The sequence below is a fragment of the Corvus hawaiiensis genome, chromosome 26 (genome assembly GCF_020740725.1).
Source record: "Corvus hawaiiensis isolate bCorHaw1 chromosome 26, bCorHaw1.pri.cur, whole genome shotgun sequence".
Taxonomy (NCBI): domain Eukaryota; kingdom Metazoa; phylum Chordata; class Aves; order Passeriformes; family Corvidae; genus Corvus; species Corvus hawaiiensis.
The window spans coordinates 28,217,398-28,245,094 of record NC_063238.1 but is presented as its reverse complement, the minus strand read 5'-3'; the positions used below and the strand labels follow the sequence as shown (position 1 = coordinate 28,245,094).

The following is a 27,697-nucleotide window of genomic DNA, read 5'->3' as shown; positions in this document are numbered from 1 at the left end:
AACATGAAGCTAATTTTTTAAGAAAGCATATGCTCATTTTCTTGCTTCTCTCATATCTGAAGACATTTCATAAAAAATCAGAGGTAGAAAATTTATTACAAAGCTGGTCTTTTTCTCCTCTTTGTGTTCACCTCTACTAGTGTAGATATCAACTATATTATTATGCTGGCAGGATAAAAATAAATGTATGGCATCGTCTTTTTCTGCTTCTCACCTCTGACAGAGGCATATGAAGAATACAAGTTATACTTAAAGATCAAATTCCTCTTCCTCTTGGAAGATTGGTCAGCATTGCTAACAATGATAGCGTTTCTGTGCATAGATACATTTTGCTTTTCTTTAAAACTGATGTGTCAGGACTGAAAAAAAAGCCAAGTATCCCAGGAGAAATGTCAGTAACACTTTATTTTCTCTTTCTGTCTTAATTGGTTAAATTATATTCTGACTTTTAATTATTTACTGTTCAAGAATTAAAAGCTTCTTTGACACTAATTTTATAGTGAAATCTTTACACAGTAAAATTCTTTGCAGAGTAAATAAAATTTCAGTTCCTCTCCATGTACTTACTCTTTTCATAAACAGGAGAAAACTACATTAAATTCCTTTTTCATGATGCTCAAAAGCAGATACTGATCTTAACCAACAAATGCCCCATTTCAAACATAAGCAATCATCAAGGAAAAAAAAATATATAGCTCTTTTCCAGAAATGTATACAGTATTTATCCTTACCAATCCTTAGTAATTTAATATTTTTATTTTCACTGAGAAAATATTCTTGATTTCCATTACTCGTGGATATCCTAGCTCGTGATGTCCCCAGACATGGGTACTGTATTTTACTTTCTTCCTGTGGTTCTTTAAGAACATTTACTTCATCACCCTTTGCCTGTTGCAGCTCCTGACTGCATCCTGTTCTTTTCCATCCTGTTTCCTCACAGATGTTTTCTTAATATCTCAATTTTTTTAAGGCTTCTCATGTTCTCAACTGTCCTTTGTCTTTGTCTTCTATACTCTTACTTGGCTTCCTTTTCTGCATTCCGTAACTCTAAAAAAGTTGCAGGTATCTTCAATTTATCATGGTCTTCCAAATTTCTTTTGCTGTGCATATTTATTTAATATTATTTTCTCTTTTCACAGGACCACTGCTACAACTTCTGCTGTTATAAATGTCTGTTAGGAGTATGCCAAAAGGAAAAGAATTTGGACAACATAAATAACCAAGTAGATGCATTTCATGTTGTCGTGGGAAGTTCTCTGTCAGTTAGTTTATGTTTGTTTTTTTTTTTTTTTTCCCATGGCAAACTATGTCTCATAGTTGCACATATTGGTATATTTCTAACAAAATTCATATGCGTAATTACCTGATTATAGAGCAGCCAACTAGGGCTCAGCTTCCATCTAAACATATAGTGAAAAAAGTAAATATTTTTTCTAGAAAAGTTCAGTTTCTTTTACTTCAACTGTAAGTTTAGGTGTGGAATTTGCTATTTAAATAAGCAAAAGTTGCAAAAAAAAAGTGTCATATCAACTGAAACATAAACCAACACAAACAACACATGTATATTATTCATCATAAAGTTACTTGTGTGAAAAATTTACCAATGTTACCATTCAGAAATCAAACCAAACTGATGTATAAACAATAACGTCTTTGAACTATGTGTGCTGAGAATACATCTGAGGATACACAGTAACCTGAACAACTCAAGCATGCTAAAATCATACTTGTTCTGCTGATCTAGAATTAGGGAGTATCAGTAACTATATAGACCCATGTGAAAATTTTGGGAAAATAAAAAATAAGTACTATTTCATAGTCCAATTAATTAAATATTGGATTTTAATCCTGCAGATTAGTCAAAAAGAACCAGATAGAAATTGAAACAGCAACTGAACAAAAATGACATATGAATAACAATTCTAAAAAATTAAGAAGTGCTTGAATATATCACTGAAGACTAAGAAAAAGTTACTCATATAATATTTTATGTACTACTATAGTACAGTAACATTATTAGGTACCCAATCCTCTGTGTTTCAAATGTGGAAAAAAATTCCAAGTTATATAAGAAATCACATATACTGTAGGTTTTCAGCAGAGGGAAGAATGAATATATTCAAAATATGAATACACTTTGAAGCATCATGACAGTGAAACAGAAATGCATCTATTGAGATTAAAACTTCAATTCTTTTGATGAACTACCCTTGCATTTAGTTTAAGGGGGAATAAGAAATGATGAAAAAGAGAGCTAGAACTTCTATGTAATCACAGTTCTTTGTGGTAAAAATGGAGTATGACGTTGCTGATCAAAGGGTGGAAAGAAACAAGCCCAAAAGGCTACTGCTTCTCAAGAAAATGCACTGATGCTTGAGGATTATAAAGCTGCCCAGCTCCCAAAGACAGGCAATTGGGGAAGACAATAGCAGAAATGTGATCTGGCAGCATATTTCAGACTGAAAAGGCCACATGTAAGCTGATGAATATCCCATTGTGGCATCTCTAAGATGAGGATTATCATATGACTAAATAACTGATCACTTGTTCACATTCTCTTTATAGTGAAAGAATCCATATGAAGTGACAGAATTCCATCACAAGAGACTAGGAGAAACCCATCAAAGACCTATCATAGTGGTGGTTAGACCATTTATGTATGAGCTTTAATGTCTAATAAGTATATTACATCTAAAATTTTCAGAGTGGGTACTTCTTTAATGCATGTTAAGTGTCTGATTAATAGGTTCTTATGTGAAGATAATGCCTGGATCCGTAGAATGATCAGCAAAGAGAAGGAGACAAACCAAAGTGGAATGAATCAGTATTGGAAGAAGGATAACACTGCTTTCAGGAAAACCTTAGACAACTAAAATCTAGTAGAACTGACACAGAAGATATGACTGAGGCTTCCTTTGAGAGTTTTTATTACCACTTCTATGTTTGTCTCAGTCTTCCTAAATAATAACTAGATGGATATGCTCCTTAGTGATTTTAGCCTTATGGCTTTAATTAATACACAGATCCTTCACAAAAACGATACACAGAAATATTCTAGGAGGTGTTCCTTCAGCACCTCTACCTTTAGCAGACTGTGCCCTTACTCACTAAACCTCCAAGAGTTCTTCAGGTGTATGATCCCAAGCACCTGTGTAGTAAATTGTGTTCAAAAATTATTTCTGTAATGTCATAGAACAATTTTGATGCTGTCCTTTACCCACCTTACACATATACTTCCAATATTTCTCAAGGCATTATGGCTATAAAGTGTGTACTTCAGACTGGCTAGTCTAGACAAGGAGACACCTGAGCACTCAGGCATGATAATGCCCATTTAGTGTAGCTTGTTCTCTTCATCCTTGGTTTGGAGATGCCAGAAGGGGTAATTGAGTTGAGCACCATGTATTTTTATAGAAACATTATACAAGGCTTAAAATTCTGCTTGTCAGTTAGTTAGAAATCTACATGTGAACCAACATGCAAAAGTATGAAAGTTAATGGAACAGAAAATGGAGCTGCATGACATTAATGCAGAAAATGTCTATATTTAACATTCTGTTCTCATCCACTTCAGTGCCACAGGATTTTACCTCTAACTTTGAATTACAAATCTCAAATGTAAAATTGCACAATATCAATTGAACTACAAAGGAATAACCCTTTAAAAGCCATTATATTTGCATTTCTAGTAATTTTTCAGGACAGATTCAGTCAATTGCTTTGTTTACATTTTTCCTACTGTGGTTAGAGGCACAGACACAAAACAAATATATTAAATTTTACTTTGTTATACCTCTTTTCAAAATGGCAACATTATAGCATATAGGCTAAGGTGAATGTGTGCTGGAAAGCGTAAAGGATCTATTTTCCTTAACATTGCATGAGGACTTAACGAGGCAATATTGACCACCTCAACTGTCTAAATCAATGCTGACTGATTAAAAATCTGCTTAGAACTACCACCAATAAGTCCAGATACCATCCAAAATTTTTTTAAATTCAAAAGTTTTTAAAGGACGGAGCTATTCTTTCCTCTCTTTGGCTGTTCTTTTTAAATTGATTAGTCTTCAGGGCAGATGTAGGTACAGAAATTTAAGGAGCTACCACAAGATAAAATAAGTGGAAAACTGCCAAGGAAAAAGCTCAAAGAGAAAATGACAAAATAAAATGTGAAGATGAACCTGTTAGTGAGAGACACAGGAAAGTGCATGCTGAACTGATAAGAGAAACTTTGTATTGTGTGATCAACTCCCAGTTATAAAACTTGGGGGTTTTTAATGGGCTTTTCACTTTTCCAAAAGTCTTTACTGGATTCTTTTTCTGAATGGTTCTCTAAACTGCAATGATAAAATTATATGTTTTTGAGGACCATACTGAGAAGGTATGATCATTGCTCATTTTAAAAGGTAACTACAGGAGTGTTTCTAGTGCCTAAGAGACTACAGAACAAAACAAAAAAAATATATTGCAAAGAGAATATTAAATATTGCACTTCTTAGTTTTGTATCCTTTTTTTTGCTTGCAGTATAAATGATAGCAGTCATATTCTGAGATAAATGAAATATTATCTTAAGAAAATAAAGACTTTTAGGCTACCAACTAATGAGCTTTTTTATACCACAGCAAGAGGGAAATGAGAGAAAATGATAGTTCTATCCTATGGAGGTAGTCCCTGGTGCAGACAGAAAATGAGATAAAATCAGTCATCACTACAGCAATTGTCTCATTTGAAAAGGATCGGTCAAAAAGCAGCAGGCTGTCATTCGGGCAAGATCTTTGTCATTATAACTTGCATTTCTATATATTTACATTGCAGTTGTTTGAATTTAAGCCTGTTTCATTAGAGACTTCTTACATATGCCAGCTCTAATGAGAAGCTTCAGTGGGTAATTGCTTAATTTCTGTAGTGAGAAACAACATAAATGGTTGAAAACTGGCCAAAGGGGCATTCCGTGACGGTCAGAGAGGGTATCTTCAGCTCCTAGACAGCATACTGTGTTTCATCAAAAAGAATGTGACCAGAAAATCAATGAGGGTGATTTCTTACATTTACGCAGCACTTGCAAATCTCTATCTGAAGAATCAGACACCATTTTGGGCCACCTTGTACAAGGCAAGCTCTGAAAATCTGAAGAAAGTCTGATGAAGAGCTTAGGTGGTAAGGGGGTCTGGAGTATGTGCCATGAAGGAACTGATTCAACCTTGAAATTAAACATGCCTTAAGCAGGAGGTCAGACCAGATGAGTTTTGGAGGTCTCTTTCTGGAGCAATTTTATTGTGATCCTATGATTTGCAGAATGAAAATCAAATTTCAGATCTTCGTAGGCCCTGCAGAGAAAAAAAAAAGTACCTTGAAGGGAGTACATGCAGGCAAACCCATTCAATAACCTGTCTATAGGGTGATCCTCCTTTATTATAGGCAGGCATTACCAGCTTAGGAAGACTGCAAGTACAGCATTTTGTGTAGTTCATGCGTATGAAATACTTGTACAAATCACTTAGAGATACCGAGGCAGACTCAGTTCTCCTATGCTCCCAGCATTGAAAAGTGCTCACATATTTCTCATCTGACTTTCATTGTGGCTCTTATTTCCTTTTTTTTCACTCTTTTTCTTATCCAGCTTAGCCATGCTGGCAACTTTGACAGTCTGAGTGCTCCCAGTCCAAAGCTAACAAGTGGAGCTTATCAGAAGTTACCCTTTTTTTCGTGCCTCTGATCACAGAACCTGAACTTTGGTCCCTTTATCTTTTATCAAAACAAACTTTCAAATCCTTTGAAGTACAGCAGCCTCAAGAGTGCTGGTATCAGCCTTTCCCAATCACACATGGCTACAACCATTTTCTCACTGCTCCTTTGTGCATGGTGTGGGAAAGCACTGCTTGAATGAGACAAATAGAAAAATGTTACAATACCCCTTTAGAGCAAAACCATAAAAAAGGAATAGTCTTCTGAGACTCATGCACTTGAAAGGATGTCCTTGAATGATTTAAGAATGGTCTGACATTATGGATACAGCACAATTCAAAGATGAATTGAAGTTAGGTATTTAATGCAAGCTGTATCAGAACTGTGAATAGACTTTTTGGCTGAAATCTTGTCTCATTTGGAGTGTTCTTGCTGTTTAAAATTGCATATAAGGCATAACATTTTCTTCTATTTAGTATTTCATCTTTCAGAATGTGTTTTCAGGCAGTATCTGTACTTCCAAGGTGAGGGTGAACTGCTGAGGACTGCTGACTATTTTCACAGTGTCCAGCATCTTAGAGAATTGGCCAGTGCACTCCTGGAAATGTTCTTTATTTTGATGAAGGGAAAAATTATAATCATGCATGCAGAAGATGAAGTTGAACCAATCATGTCTGTTAATATGTAGTGCACAAAAAAATCAAAGCAGAAGCATATTATGGGCATCTAAAATAGCAAATATCACTCAAGAAGCCATAGATAACACAGACTGATAAAGGTACTGAGGGAAAAAATAAAAAGAATAACACTGATTGGCAATCTGTGACATGCCAAGTGAACAACAGGAGTGTGGGAAACAGTGCATGCCTTTTAGAGAAAATTTACTATGCAGAGGTAGACCTTCCAGCTGAGCAGGAATGGAAGCATGAATGTGAGAGATTGATGCAGAGAGCATTACTGACGGTTGCTATCAAGTCTGAAAAATAATGGTGAAAAGAAAGTAAGGAAAAGAACATTTATACACAATCTCAGAGGCCTTAGGACAATAAAATCATTGTTTAAACTATATTACCAGATATTTTCCTAGTTTGGCACCGTATTTATCTGTTAAATCAGTATTTTTGTGGACTAAATAGCATTTTAGTGGAAATAATACTAACAGACATGAAGGTAAATTGTAAATTGTTTTGTGGAGGAAGTCTGTAAATACTGTTCGTAACGCATGACTCATAACAGGATGAAATGTAATGAATTATTTTGTGCAATCATTTAAGAGATATGAATGAGTTTTAATCAAGATTAAAACATATTCTCTTACTCCTGTTCTTAAGAAAATACCTTAGCTTTTCATTCATTGCTCATTTTTAGAATTCTTACTTTGTTACTTGATATGCAGCTTTTCATGGACACTAAATTAAAGTCACAAATATTTATAGTCTTTATCTGATCACACACTTGGGATTAAATTTAATGGGTCAACATGCATAAACCACAAACATATGTATCTACACAGATAAATTAAAGAAAAATTTCACTATAGATATATAAGAGTATGCTGAAGATTTTCAGAACACATTAAGGAATGAAAAGAAAAATGGAACTTTTGCTTCTGCTTTGTGCTATACTGAGATAATCATGCCTCTGTTTAACTTTATTAAACACTTATTAATCCAATTTCACCAGGGTGTCATGAAGACCTTTCAATACAAGGGACTATGTCAATCCAATTTTGTTATTACAAAAATTCAAAGCACATCCTAGAAGGATGGATGAAGTACTTTTTCTCTGTTCCAATAGTAGAACTGCAAGCACTGCAACTAGAAGGATGACTATAGAATATTTCACTAGTGAGAAGCGTGCACAGGTTTTTCAGGCTTAACAAATATGTTCACTACAAAGTATTGTCCCTTGATTCCTGTCACAGAATGCCATGAATCCAAGTCTTGTCTGACTTTAAGAGACATCATGGAATGATTTGGTGTCTCCCCTCTTCTCAGGAAAAATTTCTTTCCTAGGTACTCTTAGACCCAATGGTAGTAGAATTTAACTTTTTGGTTACACTAAAAGAAATTTGAATGCCTCCAGTAAAATCTTGAAAACCTGTCTTAACAGTTACAGCTATTTAGGGTTATCTGGTTTTGTTTGGTTGTTTTTTTGTTTCCTGACAAAATATTGATAGCTTCTGTTTTAGTGAGAGCTATGTATAAATTATAGGTAAAGCATTTTGAAAGCCTACTATTAAATTCTTATTTTAACAAAATATGAATGTGAAACATCTGTGAGTTTATATCCTGAAACGAATAGCTATTCAACCATAGACAGTAACATTTGGTGATCTACCTAACTAGCTACGGAGTCAAACAATTCATATAGCAAAGTAATGAGACAACAGCAGCAATCACACTTTTTGCATTTGGGAGACAAACACATGTCCATTTACTGTCAATACTTCAAACCTGGAAAAAGCTGAGACATGACATTTCTTATAAGAGATTTCTAGTCTAAACTTTAATACAGTCAAATTCATCCTATGGAATATATAAGGGAAAATCCTACAACAAAGAGATAATTCCATGTTCCCTATAACCTTATTCATTGAAGGCATTGATGTAGTAATTTCTGCAATGAATTTGACCATTCCCACAATAAATTTAACCACTGCTCAGTGACCAGATGGAGATCAATGAGTTGTGTCCTTCAGGGGTCCATATTAGGACCAGTACTGTTTAATGTCTTCATCAATGATGTAGACAGTGGGACTGAGTGCACTCTCAACAAGCTTGCAGATGACATCATGCTTAGAAGAGCTCTTGACGTGCTGGAGGGACAGGATGTCATCTAGAGGGACTTGGACAAGCTGTAGAAGTGGGCCTACATAAAACTCATGAGTTTCAACAAGGCCAAGTTCAAGGTGCTGCACCTGGATCAGGGCAATCCCCGGTATCAGTCCAGGCTGGGGGATGAACAGATGGAGAGCATCCCCGCCGAGAAGGACTTGGGGTGCTGGTGGATGAAAAGCTGGACATGACCCAGCAATGGGCACTTGTAGGCAAAAGGCCAACTGTTTCCTAGGCTGCATCCAAAGCAGAGTGGCCAGCAGGTTGAGAGAAGTAATTCTACCCCTCAATATCACCTGGAATACTGAGACCCCACTTGGAATACTGCATCTAGCTCTGGAGTCATCAGTACAGGAAAGACATGGACCTTTTGAGGTAGGTCCAGAGGAGAGCCAAAAAAATGATCATAGGGCTGGAACACCTCTTCAGTGTGAAAAGGCTGAAAGAGCTGGGGTTGTTCAGCCTGGAGAAGAAAAGGTTCCAGGAAGACCTCATTGAAGTTTTTCAGTACTTAAAGGGGACTTATAAACAAGGTGGAGGCAGACCTTTTAATAGGTCTTGTAGTGATGTGACAGTAGGTAACAGTTTTAAAATAAAAAAGGCTAGACTTAGACTCCATATTTTTTATGAAGAGAGTGGTAAAACACTGGAACAGGTTTCCCAAGGAGGTCCCACCCCTGCAAACATTCAAGGTCAGCATGGACAGGTCCCTGAGCAACTGGATCTAGATTATGCTGTCCCTGATCATGGCAGGGGGATTGGAAGAGATGACCTTTAAAGATCCCTTTCAACCTGAATCATTCTATAGTTCTATTATTCAGTTTCGAAAGGACTAGGCTGCTATAACTAGTTCTAACGCAAACAGCACCTGGGGACAACCAATAATTCCAGAAGAATATAAATCTCCAGGTATGAAATCAATTCAAGAGAAACAATAAACTCTGCTTGCCCAGTCTAGGACAATAAAGTCATGGTAACACTGTAACTTCTGCAGTATTCAAGGAGTGATGTTAATTAGACTCAAGAAAGGAATCTATGATTTCCTCACTGAGCACAGTACTTCCTGTACATTTTCAGGGTAATTTTCCCTGTGGCATTCTTCACAACTCCTTCTATTCTAGTTCTTGCCTTTATTCTCTTTGTCCTCATCTGTAAGGTCACTGAAGTACCAGAGTATTTTGTACATGTCCAGCTCTATTCAATAAATAATAGAAGTCAGAAAATGGACTTTCTTTTATATCCATTTGCTGAAGTCCATAAATATTAAGCTTTATCACAGGAAGTTGTAGACATTTTTAAGATTAGAGAGAGAGAAAAAAAAGGGTATCTGCAGCATGTCACAGAAACTCACATGTAATCAGAACTGAATACTGAATGAAATGAGTGAAATCTGTACACTGCCTATTGTCATTGCCTATAATAGAATATAATATACTCTTCAATTGTCTTATTGTTTTCAGAAATGAGGAGGAATGGCTTTAATATTTGATAATGTAATGCAGAAATTTGTAATGCTAGATGACTAGTTTGGACATCACAAAATGGCATATAAGACCACCACAGTTGCCTTGAGATATCATACAAAGACAGTAGTGGGGTTTTTCTTTTCCCATATATTCATTGTTTTTAGTGTAACGACAGTCTAAAAAATCTGAAAAAAATCAGTGTTATCTTTCAGCAAGTGCTGCCATTTACTAAAAAGAAATTCATGTGGACTGTATTCAGTAGCCTACCCCCAGATGCTTATATCCCAGGAAACTCCCAGCCAGAACTGCTTTGTATGTCTGCTGGCTTTGTGACCAGAGGTCAAGTCTGAAAGCTGAACCTGAAGGATTTCAAAGAAATCTGCTCCAGGGAACTTAAGACCTTAATATTTTGGTCTCATTCACAAATTGGCATTTAAATGTGGGTCAATAGTTCATGTCTGAGTCAAGCATGTGTACCATGGAGAACAAGTTCACTGCCACCAGTCATGCTGTTTTGCTTGCATCCTTCATTGTCCATTTTAAGTAGAAATGAATACTACAAATCTTATTGCTGCCTTGAGTATCAAAAATTCTAATAAAAAATAGTGTTAGAATGTTTATCTCTGTTAACAGTTTAAGTACATGATTACCTAATCTCTGAGAGACTTCTGAATAGATTCATCCAGCACAAGTTTAAGTGGTATATCTGTTCTAAAAGAATAGTAACCTTTCATGACCAGTGATTACTGGTCATTATAGGGACATCATAGGGATACCACCTGGAGTCCTGGGTAAAATCAGATAAAGGATGGCGATGAAAACAGAGAACAGGCATTAAATGCATGTTGAACATACTTATGTAGCTATTTTCAAATGCAATGTAGATTTGAAGACATAGCAAGGTGCAGAGTATGTCGGTCAAAGTATGAGTCTGCATTTTGCCAAAAGAAGTCCCCACTTTGTACGTGTCTTGGCAAAGTGAAGTGCAGATTTTAAGGAACACTTAAAACTTATCTTAGAATAAAGTGTGTAAAAACTAATTTTTAATTCTGTGCCTATCTGTAAATAATGTTGTTTCAATACTTATACATGTATTCCACAGTCTATTTTCCCAACATGCACCATGAACACTTTGTAAATGTAAATTAATAACTTGTCATCTTCCAGTATGACCAGTTTGGAATTTCCTACTAGGACCAAGTAGAAACCCCACAGCAAAGTTTAGCAAAGTTCACTGCAGCAAAGGGAGGGTTTAAGATTTATACTGACACTTTAAGGACATTAAAAGGAAGAGGAGATACACTAATGAAGATGCTTAAGGCAATAGAGAAGAGTACTGCAAAGCCAAGAATCAGGTTGATATATCCTGCACCTAAACAATTATTTCATCCACTGTTTCACCCAAAGAATACGGTTTAAAAATCCTCAGAATTTTAGACTTCACTTCTATTATTTCTAAAATTATCAGGAAAAAGATTTAGTGAGAAATATTCAATTGAAGATCACGATAAGCAGTAACAATTTCTGGTATTTAACAGAGTTTTAAATACCTTTTGTTCTAATAAATTTGTTCAAAACAAACAGAAGACAGAAGCCATTTAGGGAAGTTCCCTTCTTACAGAATCACCATGCCTGCAAATTTATTTTATACTTAATTAAATGATTGCACATTACAGCTAAAATGAAAAGTAATTGCCAGTTGATTAATATTAAATAAATGGCCTGAGGGAATTCACCTTTTTTTAGACTATGGTATTATTAAAAGAAAAATATTTTTCAAGAAATGCTTGATTTACTGGGCATAGAAAACATGAAAATATCTCATGTAATTAGATGATCAAAGACAAAGCAAGTCAAGTGGGATATGCAGTGATATCAGTCCAGTGACATAAACTCCTGTTGCTAGGAGCTTTGATATCAGTCAGAAATACACTGAGAAAATTAATTAGAGAAAAATCATTACTGAAGACATAATATCACTGATCTTCATTACCCATCATCTAAAAAAGGGCTCATATAATTTGATAAATTTTATTATTATTGTGGAAACATAGATTAATGTTTGCATAATAATGGTATATTTCACCAGTTGCTGTCAGCATACTTAAAAAAAATTAGTTACAACCTGGAAATATAGTAAATTATGGAAATCTCTATCTAAATTAAGCTAATTTGTACAGACAAAGTATTCAGGTTTTCCACCCTAGTTTGTTTCTTTTCAATGTGAATGCTGCATAAATATTTATCTCATTTGGGTGTGCTTCTTGTTAGTTTAATTTGCCTATGTTGACACACTTACAGTTACTTTATAATAATTCCATCTCTGTTATCTCTTTTGCTGTCTTGCAGCAAGATTTTTTAACTGTTCAAAGTAACAAAGAGAATAAAATTTACTTCCTGTTTCTTCAGAAAATTTGACCCCTATTGACAGAGGAGAGAGTGTACTCTAACTCAGAAAGTTACTGCTAAGAGTTAATGGGTTTGCCTGCTCAACCTGCTTTAGTATAATAAGCTAAATTGTGAGTGATAATTGTGCACCCACGCAATCTGTATGAAAGCTCGTCACAGCAATGCTTTCTGTACTGGAACAAAAACAAAGGCACTAAAAGTATGATTCCCAGAAGGGACCAGGAATAATGAGATCACAAGTGCCACCACAATTTTTCCAAAGCATACAGCAAGACATAGTAAGAACAGTATACAGATTTTATTGGAGATTTTTTTTTCCATGTATATACCGCATTCTCCTTTTTGAACAAAAGAGCCATTATTATCTCTCAAAAACTATATTCGGGGCTATTATTGAAAACATTGTCAGTACATATCCAAGCTATTCTGCACTGTCTCCAAGAAATACTATATTATACTATATAATCCTAGAAAAGGAAATTATAAGTCCTCTAGTTAATTCCCTGGAAGTCCTGTAATCCAAACTCCTAGTCAAAACAGGGCTAACTGGAAAATTAGAGTAGATTGTTAAAGATCTTTTTCAGATGAATTTTGAAAACCCCCAAGGATGGAAAGTCTGAAAATGCTTTGAGCAAGCTTTTCCATGGTTTAATAACTCTGATCATTAAATTTTCCTTACATTCAGTAGGAATTTCCAACAGCTTGTGTTTATTGCCTCTGGTAATTTTCCTGGTGACCCCCTAAGATGAACCAGGCACCATCTTCTCCAAGCATCCTCCTCCTTAAGTCATGGAATTCTGCAATTAGATCTATCAACAAGTAGCAAGTGGAAGCAGGATGCAAGGACAATGCAAGGGGAGGCACAGACAGCTGTGTCACAGGCAGTGCCCAGTCTCACAGGACCCCAGAAAGGCAAGCAGAGCAGATCTGGTGATGGTAACCAGGTTCAAAAAAGAATAGAGGTAGCCAAACAAGTCCATCTTGACAAAGCAGTCCTGAAGTCAACCCAGGAAGTTAAGTTTGCAAGTCAAGGTCAGGATAGATCTGGCAATAATTAGCCAGGATTAGAAACCATACAGAAATTGCCAGACAAGTCCATTGTGATGAAACAAGTCTGAGGTCAAACCTGGAAGGCCAGTATGTGGCTTACTGTTAGTGACTGAATGAAGGATCTGTAAGGCTGATGCATATAGCTTGGGCCAGAACCATACACAAAACCGCAGGTTAAAAACAACTTTCACGTGAAAAGACGGAGAAGCCTCTGATGAGGCTTCTTAGAGGTATTTGAGGCTTAGAAATATTTGAGGCAGCTAGTTCTCTGATGCTTCTTCCAGACTTTCCTTGAGCTTCAGGGCATCTGAAGCTTCTCAAATAGCCCTGAGTATCAGGGAGATGGCTTTTGAGTTTAGGCAGCCAGATGCTGACCTTCACAACTGTCAGTGAAAACTGATTTCCTGGGCTTTCTACTGATAAGGTCTATACAGCATTTCACAACACTACATGAATTTACCAGCTCGGAATTCCATTCTCTAGTGCATTTCTAAACTTTTTGTTCATTACACAATGAAATCATTTTGAGAGAATGTTTTTGGAGTTTTTTTCCCCATGAGGATGTGATGTAAACACCATTTAAAAAGGGGCTGATCTTACCCAAAACATAGATAACTTTGAGTTATTCTTCTGGTTGTATGTACAAATATATCTATTGCCTCCAAGTGCACTCATGAGTTGGTGATTTCATGTGTATTTCCTTCTTTCTTCCTAGGAGACCAGTATTGAGTGTGAGGCATGAGCCTACCTGTTCTTATCCTGGGGTAACTATTGAATTTAGTACTATATTTGATAAAGAAATATTTATGAGAACACATTGAAGTATACACACTCCCCACAAGGTGAAACTTAACATCATTAAGAAAGCAGATGCTGAATATCTGAATGTAAATTCTGGTTTTCATGCTTTACCTCTCCCCACATAGCTGAAGGTTCCTGTGTAACATCTGCCCATCTAGTACAACTCATGAGCTTATTTTGCTTCACAGGATTAGTAAGATTTTATGTGGCTAAGCTAAATGTTAGACCAGTAGGAATGTTTATCCATTAGTCAGAACTGGCATCTCCCAGAGATTTAGATGTTTCATGTGAGCTAGATGTATTGCAAAACATTCTGAAGAGGAGAAGAGTGGTATCCAACTTACATACAATTTTGCCCTTGCAAAAGAGGGCCAAAATCTAAATGTCACTGTTTCCTCAAAAAGGTAAGCATACTCTTCCCAGTTAAAGAACTTCAGGCAGGGAGTACACCTGAATGCTTTGACTTGGTCATGTTGGTTGTTTAAAACAACAACAACAAAAAACAAACAGCATCCAATTGTAAGAACTTTTATTTTTAAGAGTTTTTCTTTAATAATAGAAAAGCTGTCCATTAACGCTTCCCTACAATAAACAAGTTCTGGAGAAAACTCTTATCTGGCCTTTTCAAAGCTGCTGAAATATTGGAAATCATGGTAAGAGCAATGTAATATAATGCTATTAAAAAAATAATTCTTCTGTTTTGAGGGATTTTGTTGCCTATTACAGTATTCTCCAATCTTAATCTAGAAGAAAATGTTAAGTAAAAAGGAAGATCTCTGTAACATGGGACTGGTAATGAAATATGCCAGGTGCTTTCCTTTTTCCTACTCTTAGATATCTTCTCAGTGGCCCTTGGCTGTTATTTTAAATATATACTTACACAAACAGATGAGCAATCTGTGTTAAGATATGTATTAAGAAATAGCATTAATTGTTTTTTAGTCTTTTTTATAAATGTATATATAGTCATTGAAATGGACTAAACCATCACAACCTAAATTAGATATCAGGATGTATTAGTAGAATTTTCTGTGGATGGAAAATAAGACAGAAGTTTTGCATCATCTACTTTTCTCTGCTAGTAGCATGTTTGATGATGACCACAAGAGTGACCAGATGTCTCAATGCTAAATGGAACACATACACATATATATGTTACTAAACTTACATAACAGGAAAAAGGAAGAGATCCATGCTTAAAAGCACCAGGCAAATAAATTTTTAAGACACTTTCTTACAAGTATTAGATAAGTACAGTGCAGATTACAAAATTATATACCTGTGCGTGCACTTTTCATAAACATGTGTTTCTACATCTCCTTATAGATATATGCATTTTTGAAGATTTGTGTACGTGCAATAAATTTCTTAGTTAATGAGCAGCAAGCACTAATATTGACTCTTTTTTTCCCAAGGAAGTGTTGTTTAACATTTTAATATTACATCCAAAAAACAAGCTTATAGCTGGGATACAGTGGTATTTCCATCATTATAACAGAACTTTCTTATGATGTGAATCACCAGTTTATGAGAAATTAATTTTAAACTAATCATCTGCTCTACAGTCTTCCTCTATGCATTAAAAATAATTTTTGCCACTACTGGATTAGTATTACTTTCTATATTATTTCTGTAATACCCACAGGCTATCAGAATTACAGCTGACAGAAGTTGAAGTTTCTCCCCAGTAGCTTTTACTATATATATCTGATCACGTTACAATACATTTAATCTCAAACCTTTTCTCTGAGATTTATAAGGGCCAGTATGCTGAATCTACAGGAGGCTTTTAAGGCACACCCATATGCAATTATATGGTCCATGTGTAATTAAGTGTATCTAACAAATTGATTAAAACTTAATCAAACTTTAGGATTCTAAGTAAACACTGACTTAAGGATTTCTACAATATTCTATTTACTGTATTGTCTGGGAACATGGGAAGTTGTCATTCTTATCACAGCTAAAAGGAGTGTTTGCATAGATATATAGTGGCTGATTGAGTAAGCAAAACACAAATTTATCCTGGATACTATTTCTACCTCTTTCTCTCAATTCTTTACATGATGAGGTTTCTTAAGACAGGCTTCTGATGTCCATTGATGGAGCCTTAAAATAGGAGTCTCTTCACAGTTCGTTTCTGAGCTATGTATGTTGCATTGAGGGGAGATATTCTTATGTCCAGACTGACATGGACATCTTTACTTATGAAAGCAGATGCTTACACACATGCACAAGCACACAAATCAATATAGAAACTTTAGTCATTCAGGAATAAACTTGATATTTTACATTTAAGCAACATGACCAGGGTCTTCTGAAGAAACTAAAAAGGAAGTGGAATGAAAACATATATATAATGTCTCCTTCTTTCATATTATAAAAAAATAAACTGCTGAGTAAATACATTAATGGAACAGGTAAGATTCCCCTAATGTCTCAAAAAGTAGTCAGTAATAAATTACATGTTTAAAATATGCATGCATGAGAGAAGAGAATATTATTTCTATTTTGTTTTTAGATTTCAGTGAGTTCTCAATCAGAGATTCTTTTCAGCCATACTAATAGCCTCTGCACTACATTTTACAGTAAATTTCTTCAATTAGTCTTTAATTAATTAGAAAACATACATTAGGGTTGACAAGCAGGAATAAGTTCTGTGAAAAACACTCCTTAATGAAACCATGTCCTTATAATAAGCAATGGTCAATTTTTCACTTTTCTAGGCCCTGTTATAAAAAGTCAAATATATGAAAAAATGGTTGATGTTCTTAATTTTTATACTTAAATATTTACTCAGATACTTTAAGACACATTCAGCCTCATAGTAAGTATAATGCTCAGATAATAACTAAAGGTTAAATTCTAATTCTCTAAGATTTCTACTCTATTGGAAATGCTCACATAAGCAAAACAAATGTTGATTCCTTCATTCAAAACTCATCTTTCTTCTCTTACCTATTGCGTGGGAAATAAAAGATAGTCTTGATATTCTGTTTTAATGTATAATTTTACATCCTCATAAAGGTTGCAAAAAGAATGCAAAAAGAAAGGTCAGTATTTTAGATGAGGTTTTTCAGTCTAATATTTTCAGATATATTCTGGTAAGAGGACTAAACAGTAGGAAGCAGCAATACAATTGCCACAGAAACATTAGAGATATTGTTTTCCAAATCCATTTGCAAATGAAAGGTTTTTTTTCCTCAAACAACAATGCACAAAATATATATTATTGATTTGACTGATTAGTATTTTAAAACACTGTGGAAGTTTTTCTGAAAGGTGGATCCAAAATGGAGGTAAGGAAATTTTTAGCTTAAAAGGCATTTGTTGTGCTAGAGAGAGCTAAGAGGACAAAAGACCCCCCATATATCTAGTAGGGAGAATGAGGAACAAACTGCATTACAAAGGTGACATAATAAGCTTTATGAGAGAGAGGGTTGGAGAGATAATCAGACAAGACGGTGGTTAAGATGAGGACAGAAACACTAAATGCAAAGAAAATCATCAGAGGGAATAAAAAAGTGATTTCACATCAGAACAAAAGTACTGAAGACTGCAAATTTGTTCCCATTTCTTTGTCAGTTTAATTCTTTGCAAATCTTTTTCTCTTAAGTTTGAAAATACTGCTGTCAGATCAGTGAAGCCTTTTACAGATAGCCAAGCATGATTTTTCTTCCTTGTAAATTTACAGACAGCTTTATGCTTATTGATTATGATGCCACAAGGTGAATATAATTAATAACTCAATGCAGAGATTGGTTTCAGGTTTGAATGGCTTCTTTCTTCTCTCTGGGTTGAATCCCTGCTGATAGTTCAAAACAACTGTTCACATGACAAAAATTTCCTTTCTTTTTTTTTTTTTTCCTGTGAAATAAGCTAAGGTAGTTCAATGTGCAGTGACATTCCTATATCATCTCCTCAGAGGTCATGAACTCCTTCTTCTCCAAAACCCACCTGTTATAATGCGTAATAGGCTGGTGAAATGAGAATATTTTGCCTGTTAGGTTTGTTACAGAATCCATTAACTTCATCTCATACACTTCCAGCTTAAATAGATATAATGTAGGATGGCATGTCAGTCCAGTCTAACTTCTTTCTGCAGTCAGAGATACTCAAAGTCACCACACTGACTTCTGGTTTAATCCTTCAAGAAAAAAAAAATAGGCAGAAAGTAAGGAAGGCATGAAAGGAATTTACCAACCACCTAGATGAGTGCAAGAGGTAATTTCATGCTGCATATTCTTTTTTTCTCAGTGTGAGGATGAAAATTAATTACAATATCAGAATGTGGGCTTGGGGAATTTTAGTGATAAAAATACTCTACAGCCTGTCTTGTATTGTGTTAAATGTCTATGGTTAATTGACTGTTTATTTCTACAAGTGACAAAGGAAAAATATTTAGTGTCAAAGGAAAGATACGGCTTTCTTGAAGAATAATAGAAGTAGTGTCTTTGTACATGTTTTTGAAGAAAGAATCATATCTAGAAGCTTCAGTAAAAAGAAGAGGTACAACAAATATAAACCATCTGATATAAACCATATGAAATATTTGCAGAAAGCAACCTGCTTATGAAAGCCACTTAAACAAGAAATCAAAAAGCCTGTATTTTTTTAAGCTTACTATTTTTAGGAAAACAAATGAACAAACCGAACCAAAACAAAAAAACAACCAAAAAAGTCCTCTCTGTCATTTATGATGAATAGGTATCTAAGAACCAAGTGACAATCTAATATCATGTTTTATAGATGGGAATAAGGGTACTGAATTAAAATAAACCACATCATAGCAAGATGGATAGAAGAAAAATAACTAAAGGTATTAAACTGTTACAACTTTATAAAAGAAACTGTGTGTGGCAGGGCATATCACCTCTCTCCCCACAACGGGTGGCCGGTGCAGATAGGAGAGATAACCCAGGTGGACAAGACCCCGCAGGTATCATCTCCTGGCACCAAAAGATGTGCCAGCTTAACAGATGTGGGAAGAGATAAAAAAACATAGGAGACCAAAACGCTTGTTTTACACTATGAAAGTACTACAGTTTAACACAAAGGCAGAATCTCTTACACACTCCTTGGGAATGTGCTAGACGATTTCTTCCCAAAGCTTGGACCCAACTTCATGATTACTTTCCTGGAAATTGAGGGAAAAGATTTCAATGTGTGCACCTTCAGCAATTTGGTGGTAAGAAACATTGGATCCTAAGTTATAGTGTTTCTTAGCTAGCTGTAAATTAATGGTACCTTTAACCCTGTGTGTATAATAATAGTATTCCCTTTTGTCTTATTCCTGTGTAGTAATAGGTCTGTTTTAAGTCTTATATATGTTAGTTTCGTGTCTATTAAATAAATAATTCATTCTATAATAGACTGAATCAGCCATTGTTAGAGAACTTATGAATGAGAGTGGGTCTTGGGGCGCTGGCCACCTCAATAAAGCTACTGCCTGCTGCCAGAGGCCTGGGAAAAAGGCAGGGACTTACTTAAACCCACATCATCCATTCATAACTCTGTGTTTAACAGTACAACCAACCAAATGATCCATGGTGTGCTAGCATGAAAGCAAATTCAGAAGATCAGTTCTGTATGTAAGTAATACAGATCAGTGGTTGACATGATATTGAGGGTACCTTCTGTAAGTGTAACTGTATTCACTGACAAAAGTATGATTTGGTCTGTTCAGGTATGAAATGAAAAGAATGTCTGTACTCTTCCCTAGTTTTTAGAAAAAGCCTGAAGAACCAAAACAAGCACAAGATGACCTTGATGCAATGCTTATACTCTTAAATTCAATAGAGGATCAGATTTAAATCCGTAGAGTGAAGGGCTTATGTTCCATTACTATCATAATCAAGAACACAGTAATGCAAATTCTAAATGCTTTTATTAACACGGAGCTTATTTTGCTCATGTGCTGCTTCTGTCAACTGCTTTTTCTCAATCTGCATAGCTGAAGTCCTGAGAGCACAAAGCACTCTAAAAAATCCTTCTTAGTAAAAAAGCCTGTTTAATATAATTTCTTTTCTGTAAACTCTGAAATATTGTAAGAGCCCTAAAAATGTCTTATTTTGAAAAATATTTGAAGTAATCAGGGAAAAAAAAATCACAAATACATTATTCTTTGAGAGGTGTAACATGGTTTCTTCCCCTTGTTGAATCCAAAATTTTTCTACATTTCACTGTCTGTCTTTGTGAGTCATTGTGTTTTGGTGAATAAATCATCCCCTGACACTTTCTGTGGTATGCTTGCCCAGTAAGATTTTGTTCAGGTCCATTCATGCAGAGAAATCTATTTCCCTCTGAAGATGAGATGCTGGCTAAAAGTCATCAAACATGAAAGCCTCAGACTGCATCTGCATGGTTACTTTGGTGATTCTTTGAAGAGTTACTTATGCCTTTGTTGGGTGAGAAAGTTTGAGCCATGTCAGTGCCCTCGGACATGCTGACCTAGCTACTTTACTACTGCTGTGCTGCTATCACAAGTGAATTGAGAGTCACAGAGTAAAGACAGCCAGGGAAATGCTTTGGATGTTGAAATGAAAACAAATCTTAATTTTGAAGCTCAAATATACCTGGCTTCTACTCAAAATTCTTTCCTTTGAGAAAGTTCCAAGTCATGGAAAGAAGGGTAAAGCCTTAAGTTACCACAGATGGGCTGTGCAATGCAGTGGTTGTGCTTGCTTAGACAAGTTCTCCCTGTATTGTCTTGGAGCAACATCACATGGTTGGGATTAGATTAAAAACTTGTTGCCAGTCAGCTAGGACCTACAGGTAGCTGAGCAAGATATGTCCATCACTGTAATGTGGATGCGAGATACAGTAATCAATGAGATATAGTAAAATAGTCTGCACTACTAAACCCAAATATTTGTCATCAGCTAGGAAGACTCTGCCTGTACACAGCCGAAAGGCTTCACAGACTGGGGAAGAAATATCTTCTTCCTTCAATCCTCAGTAGTTCTTAAACATTCCTAAGGGTCCTCAGTCTTTGGCTACTCCTTGGAAACCAGGGGATGATAAAAACCCAAGAGCATTTGTTTAATATTTCCTCTGAAAGGTTTTTTCTTTTATTTAGATTGTGACCTTGCTGTACTTATCAATGGCTTTGTCACATACTTGGTTGCTTTGGCAATTGATGGGAACAGAAAAACATTTCTTTTGTGCTTGGTTTGGGTTTGACTTTTTTTTTAGCTTAGTGTCTTGAAGGGTCTAGCTGTACTAAAATAAATGTTTACAAATTACTTTCTATTTCATATCAGTCTGAACTTCAACGCTGTCGATGACAGCCTATCTCCTACGCAAACATCCTTGTTGTGAACTGAAGTGTCTAATGGAGCCCTGGTGCATTTTAGTTTTAAATATGGTGAAATTTGATACACATTTGGTCTGTGTACATAAGTATTCAGCAGTTAAGAAGTCGAGGTAGGTGGCATTGGTCAGTCTTCCCTTGTTTACCAGTGCCATCACTCCATCATAGAGGGCTATTGGACTGGTCACATACAATTTGCCATTTGTGAAGCTGTGCTGGATGTTTCAGTTCACCTCCTTGTCTTGTATGTACCTTAGCATTGCCAGGATTTGTTTCAATGAGCAGCTTCAATCATGAAACAAGTCATTAAGCAGTTGTCTGCTGGGCAGGTGGCATAGAACAAGGAAAAAAGATGCACACATTTTTACATTCTCTGTGATTTAGCCAACTTTGATTTATTAGGTTAATATACTAACCAGGTAAGTCCACAATATTAGTTAAAAATGGTCAGAGGTAAAGTAGCCATTCTCGAAACAAGTGTACCATGGTTATAATAATGTTGGCAGGCTTAAATTTAAAACAGAGAAATAGTGAAACTATTTGGCAGTTGTCTAAAAAGAAAAGTCACTAAATTGTTTTCTAAAGAAAATGGTAGATTTTAGAATCATCAAGTAGAGATGTGTAGTATAAAGTGATCTTTTTTAACTGCAACCTAAGCATGGTAGCTCACAAGGATAGCACTACTTCGTGCAAATGTAGATTAAATCTAGACAGTTCTATTTCCCTAAAGTCTTAATTAATAATGTTGAATATTTTCATAAGAAAAAAGGAAAAGTTCACAAGTGGTGTCTGAAGCAGAATTTTTGTGATGGTCCTGAAGTGGTAAAGGCTCAGCTAAGAAACATCACAGTACCCCTTACTAAAGAAAGTGACAAGCAGATAAGATAATTAGCACCTACAGTAATATTGCAACACTTTTTATTATCCTAAAGAACATTATGACTGCTGTTCTTGACTTTGGTAACTCTTTTGTTGGTGGAGTTTATCAGCAATTGAAACCCATTCTATTCTGCCTGTGTACATTCCTCCAGTTTAGAGGTAGAAGAAAATTGCAGTATCGAAATGTAGGTAAGTAGAAAGGAATTAAACCACTAGAACTGTCAACCTAGCACTTCTCACAGATAATACTCATGAAAAAAATAAAATTTCAGGAAAGGTACACTTTGTTTATATTTTCAAAATCATTTACATCTTAAGTCTCCATTAATTATTGTGCTTGATATTGGAAGGTTGATTAAATTGCTGTTTGAAGCCTGTATAGAGTTAATGCTAATGTATTTTATGTAATCCATAATTTTAAAATCTGGTAAGTAATTCTTATCACAGAAACAGATTGTTAGAATCATAAATCTTCAAATACAGTAAAAGAAAATACAGTTCTTTATATGACTGAAGAATAAGACCGTTTGTTGCAAGGACACTAAAAAATAGTTTTTTCTATTTTGAACACAATTAAACATCAGATCCATCAAGTGATCACTTTTTTTTCCAATCTGTATTTTGCAGCACATGTCAGACTAGCTTGGTAAACTGCAGGGTAATAGCCTCTTCAGTATTGTTCCTGCTGTCAGATTGAGTGACTTGGCTGGAGGGTTGATGCTTTTAGCTTATGTAGTTGATGAGAACGCAAAAGTATTAGTATTGACTTTCCTCCAGAAGCAATCAAAATTGTCTACATTTACCTTCCAAATTCAAAGCTGTCTTCTCTAGACTGATATAAATTGATCAGTGTATATCAGTATGTAGCAACTGTTAACAAAACATCCATTTTAAAGACTGTGTTTTAAAATGTCAAAATCTATGAGAATTATTTACTTGGCACAACACTTCACTCCTGAAGTAGACCTTGAACAGAGTTTTCAACACTGTTGAAAATTCAAGTCAGTTGCAAGATCCTGGCTTAGGAATTTCCATTTGTAAATGTAGTTTATGTCATCAGCTGAATGTTAGCATCCTTCAGCTGAGACTCTACAAACAAGTGTTAATCACATGTTTGACAAAGTTTCTGGGAATTGCAGTGCAACTTCTAGAACCTGGATTTAGGCCCATTTTTACAAGCCATGGCCATTATATTTTCCCCTTTTCTTTAAAGAGTTTTGATGAACACTCACTTCTGTGAAAACACCTCCAAATTTTTTATAGTGAAAAGGCACCTAGTACTTGTCAGAAGAATTATCCCAATTCAAAACACAAGAGCTCATTGGACTGAAAGTGAATAAACAAAGGGAAAAAGAACCTTCAAAACTACCTTACTGAAAGTCAGTTGAATTGCTCAGTTAATATTTTTGTATTGTAAATGGGAATAAAGGAGACATGACAAGGTAAAACTGTTCAACTGGAGTAAAGAAAAAGTTGATATGACCTTGACTCATTTTTCAGAAAGTCAAATTTTAAGAAAAGTTGAATATTGATTTAAAGATTTTGTGGAGTTATTTTAACAGGTCTGTATTCCTTTAAGTCATGTTACCTGCAGGATGTTTTTTTGTGTTTTTTACTGAAACAATCACAATAAAATTAATTCAATTATGAAATTATGGAACAAGCATCCTGAAACTTTTTTATATCAATCATTAGAATAACCACAGTTTGTTGAGACATTGTAAAATTTATTACTGTGTTTTGTACTTTTTCTTAAATGTTCCTTTTCATAAATTTGATTGTACTTTAATTCAAAATCTTTAAACATGCTAGTAGAGAAATTTCTTAGAAAAAGTAACAGAGAAGTCACCTTAAATGTATAGTTAGTCACACTTGTTTTCTGGTGATGAAGTTGCTCAACATTTTATTGAAAGAAATGCAGACGAAATATAAAATTATTTTTCTTCCGCACTGCAACACATTAATGGTTAAGCTTTAAGGTCTGAAACATCAGGAAAGACAGGTCCAACTTGTTCACAAGTTCTTGTCTATAAGAAAGCTGACTACAGTAAAGCCTACACACGGAGCTATATTGTACTCCATGACTCCAAGAAAAAAAAAAAGTAAATGTTTTGCAGCTGTCTTTGCAGCTGATTTTTCACTGGCTTGATGTTGACACTAGTAGGGATGTGATAATTTTTGTTTTTATTTTTAAATATATAGCTGAAAAAGAAAAAAAAGCAAATATTCATATTGTTTAAACAGTACCTCTCATGGTCTTGGTTCTTCTCTTCCAATTCTTTCACACTGAACTTGGACACAGGCAGAAGTTAGCAGAGGCTGGAGACCATTCTGCTCAGTGAATTTAGATGTGGCCGTGATCTTTCAGAATGTTTGAGAATCTGAAAAAATGGATGTGAACTACATTATGCAAGCTGGTCATCAGACATTCGGTGAACATCTATTTTACAGATTTACAGATGCAAATTCTAGTTCTTTGTATTTCAAGAATGGTAGCTCTTAATCATCCTCTATTTGTCAACTTCTGTCAAGAGGAATCAATACTAGCTGTTCTGAGCCAGAGGTAAAACCACCCCTGCCTGCCGCTCCTGCCATCACTGATGTGGTTTGATTCTGGGGTGGAATCAGCTTGGTATTTCTACTGCTAATCTGTCAGGGCCTACCTGCCAGGTCTGCACACTACAATGAAACTACACAATGTTAAATTTAAAATTTTTGCAAATGGTTGTAAAGGAATTTGTTATATCCTCTGGTTTTGTCCTTTTTTCAGCCTACATTAAGGAAGATGAGTTTTATTCATCTAACTGTGCCAGCACTGCATTTGGCATTTTGATTTTTCACAGTTGCTTAATCCCTCTTTAGGCAGCAAAATCTTCTGATCCTTCCTTTCTGTTGAGAGCCTGCCCATTGTCTACTCCCACTGCAAACAACTGGAGCTTTTCCATTAACTAAAACCATAGTTGTTTTGTGCCCAAAAATAGACTAATTCTTGCAGAAGATTTTTTAGCAGCTTAGTTCATCAGAATCTGTTAGTCAACTTTATGTTTTTGCATTAAGTACAAATTAACTTTTAAGTAATAATAAATGTATGATTTTTATCTGCTTAATTTTATTTCAAGTTATAACACTTTAAAAAAAAATTATATATAAAACATTTCTCAAAAAATGCAAACTGTTCTGGTGAGGTAAACTCTTCAGTCAGACGTATTTCATCTTTTTTATTTTTTTCCACTAATGGAAATGGTTCATCCTAAGGGATGATGATATCTCAGCACATATATAAACCCCATGGTACCTTGACCTATTTGCAAAATTGAAAAGTCTGGAAAAAGTTTGACTAAACATTTGTGGAAACTGACCTTCTCAGGTGCTGCATGTTTATTTTTATGATGGCAGGTGTAATTATTCCTGAGATACAGCCACCAGAAAATTACCATTTTGCTCTGTGTTCGAGAATAAGCCTTTCTGCATTGCAGCTCCTATCATAGTGTGCTAAGCATAATGCCAAAGTTTTACCTGAACCTGTATTTGCTTTCAGCTAGGGTTAAGAATACCCATTAACTCTGTCCTCATAAATGGTTCCTACTTATTATTTCCGAAATATAGTGTGGCACAGTAAAAGGAAAAGTCATAGAGCATGAATATACAGATGGAGTAGATAAAATGTAGAGAGAATTTGTTCAGTATTCTAAATACATATTTAGAATAAATTCTTCACTGACTTGCTCTGATTTCAGCATGACTGCTCTGAATATAAGCCAAAGCAGAATTTAGCTATTGAGTTTAGTCATTAGTCACTTGATAACAGTAGTCAAAAGGCCTAATTAGAGTTTCACAGAGAAGGTGATGGGGGTGTAAAATGGTGAAAGAGCAGCACTCTTTGAATTTCACATTAAAGCTTGTTTTTTACATTCCCTGATTGTAATACACTAGCTTGAAGCATGGTTGTGAAATATTCTTCATAAACTATATTTCAATTTCCTGTAGTCTTTTACTGTAGGTCTCAACCAGAGATCATTATTTTAAGCATTTTTAAGGTTTACGCTTGCAGTTTTGATTTTCTTTGCTGGTTTGAATATGTTGCAGTACAGAAGATTATGAAACCAATGTATGGATAATGTACATACACACACATAGTTCTTGCATAACATTGATAACATTTGTGAAAGAAACAACAGTAAAAGCCAATCTATTTCTCAATCCTAAAGAAAAAAAGACAAGTAAATTCTTCATTAACAAAACTGATATTAAAGTTCTATGTCTATTTTCTTTTATCTAGTACACGACACATTCCCTCCATCCCCTTTCTTACCTCTCCCTGTTTACATTTTCTAGAAAATTCTAGTCCTTTTCAGAAATTTCCCATCCAACTATTATATTTACTAAGCTAATTAAATACAAGAAGAATGTCACAGGGTGGCAATACAACACTTTTGCGAACTTTCTAGGAAAGGATGCATGCAGTAACAATCAAATTGTCAGCACTCAATGATGCATTGGAAGTGTCCAAGAAGAGCCTGCACAGCTATAACATAGCTTATAAAGCTTTACCCACTAGCTGCTCAGACTGTTACCTTTGTAAAGCAGATGACCAGCTCTGGGTGGATTTTTTCTTCAAGTCTGCAATGGATCTCATAGCAGTCAACCATGTTAGAGCTTAGATGATGCTGACCAAGCACAGAGAGCCTCGTGCATCAGCACGAGATTTATATATACATAGCAGTTATTTGAAATTTGGACAAAACTTATCCTTAAAATATTTGCTACTTGCTTTGTTTCTCAAAAACTTTAAAATTCTACATTAAAATATTTGCATTACTCTTCTGTATTTGTTGCAAGAGGAAGAAAATCTGAAAGCACTGCTCAAAGAAGACCTGGACTACATATGTTCAGTATTTATATATAGATAAACCCTAATTGATTAGATTACTACTGTAATTAGATTACTACACAGAGAAGCATGGACGGGTTTTGCTGTGCAACTGTTGCCAGATTTACATTCTTCTCAATCAATTGGGACAGAAACTAAAGGAAAATAGTCACAAAGGTAACAATAACAATTTGGCATTATATAATGGGAAAGTAAGAGAGACCAGCTTGAAGATACCTAATTTATAAGTAAACTGGCAGTTTATGCTCACAATCTAATTTAAAGCAAAACAAAACAAAAGGAAAACAAAACAAAAAGAGAAGAACCAAGCTAAAAAACCAACCCCAAAACTTAGACTGTAGCCCTGTGTGGAGAAACACATTCATC

At 35.1% G+C, this 27,697-nt stretch overlaps 1 long non-coding RNA gene across 2 annotated transcripts; it reads right to left on the bottom strand.

Annotated features, from left to right (window-relative positions):
- Positions 1–378: 378 nt before the first annotated feature.
- Positions 379–27,259, bottom strand: LOC125317390. Of its 2 annotated transcripts, none has more exons than XR_007200049.1 (4): positions 27,015–27,259; positions 24,688–24,821; positions 18,207–18,396; positions 379–5,328 (listed from the first exon to the last, which is right to left on the bottom strand). It is a non-coding gene; the product is annotated as an uncharacterized LOC125317390 (long non-coding RNA). The 2 variants fall into 2 exon arrangements; XR_007200050.1 differs by lacking the exon at positions 379–5,328 and adding an exon at positions 12,759–13,442.
- Between the last annotated feature and the right edge of the window lie 438 nt (positions 27,260–27,697).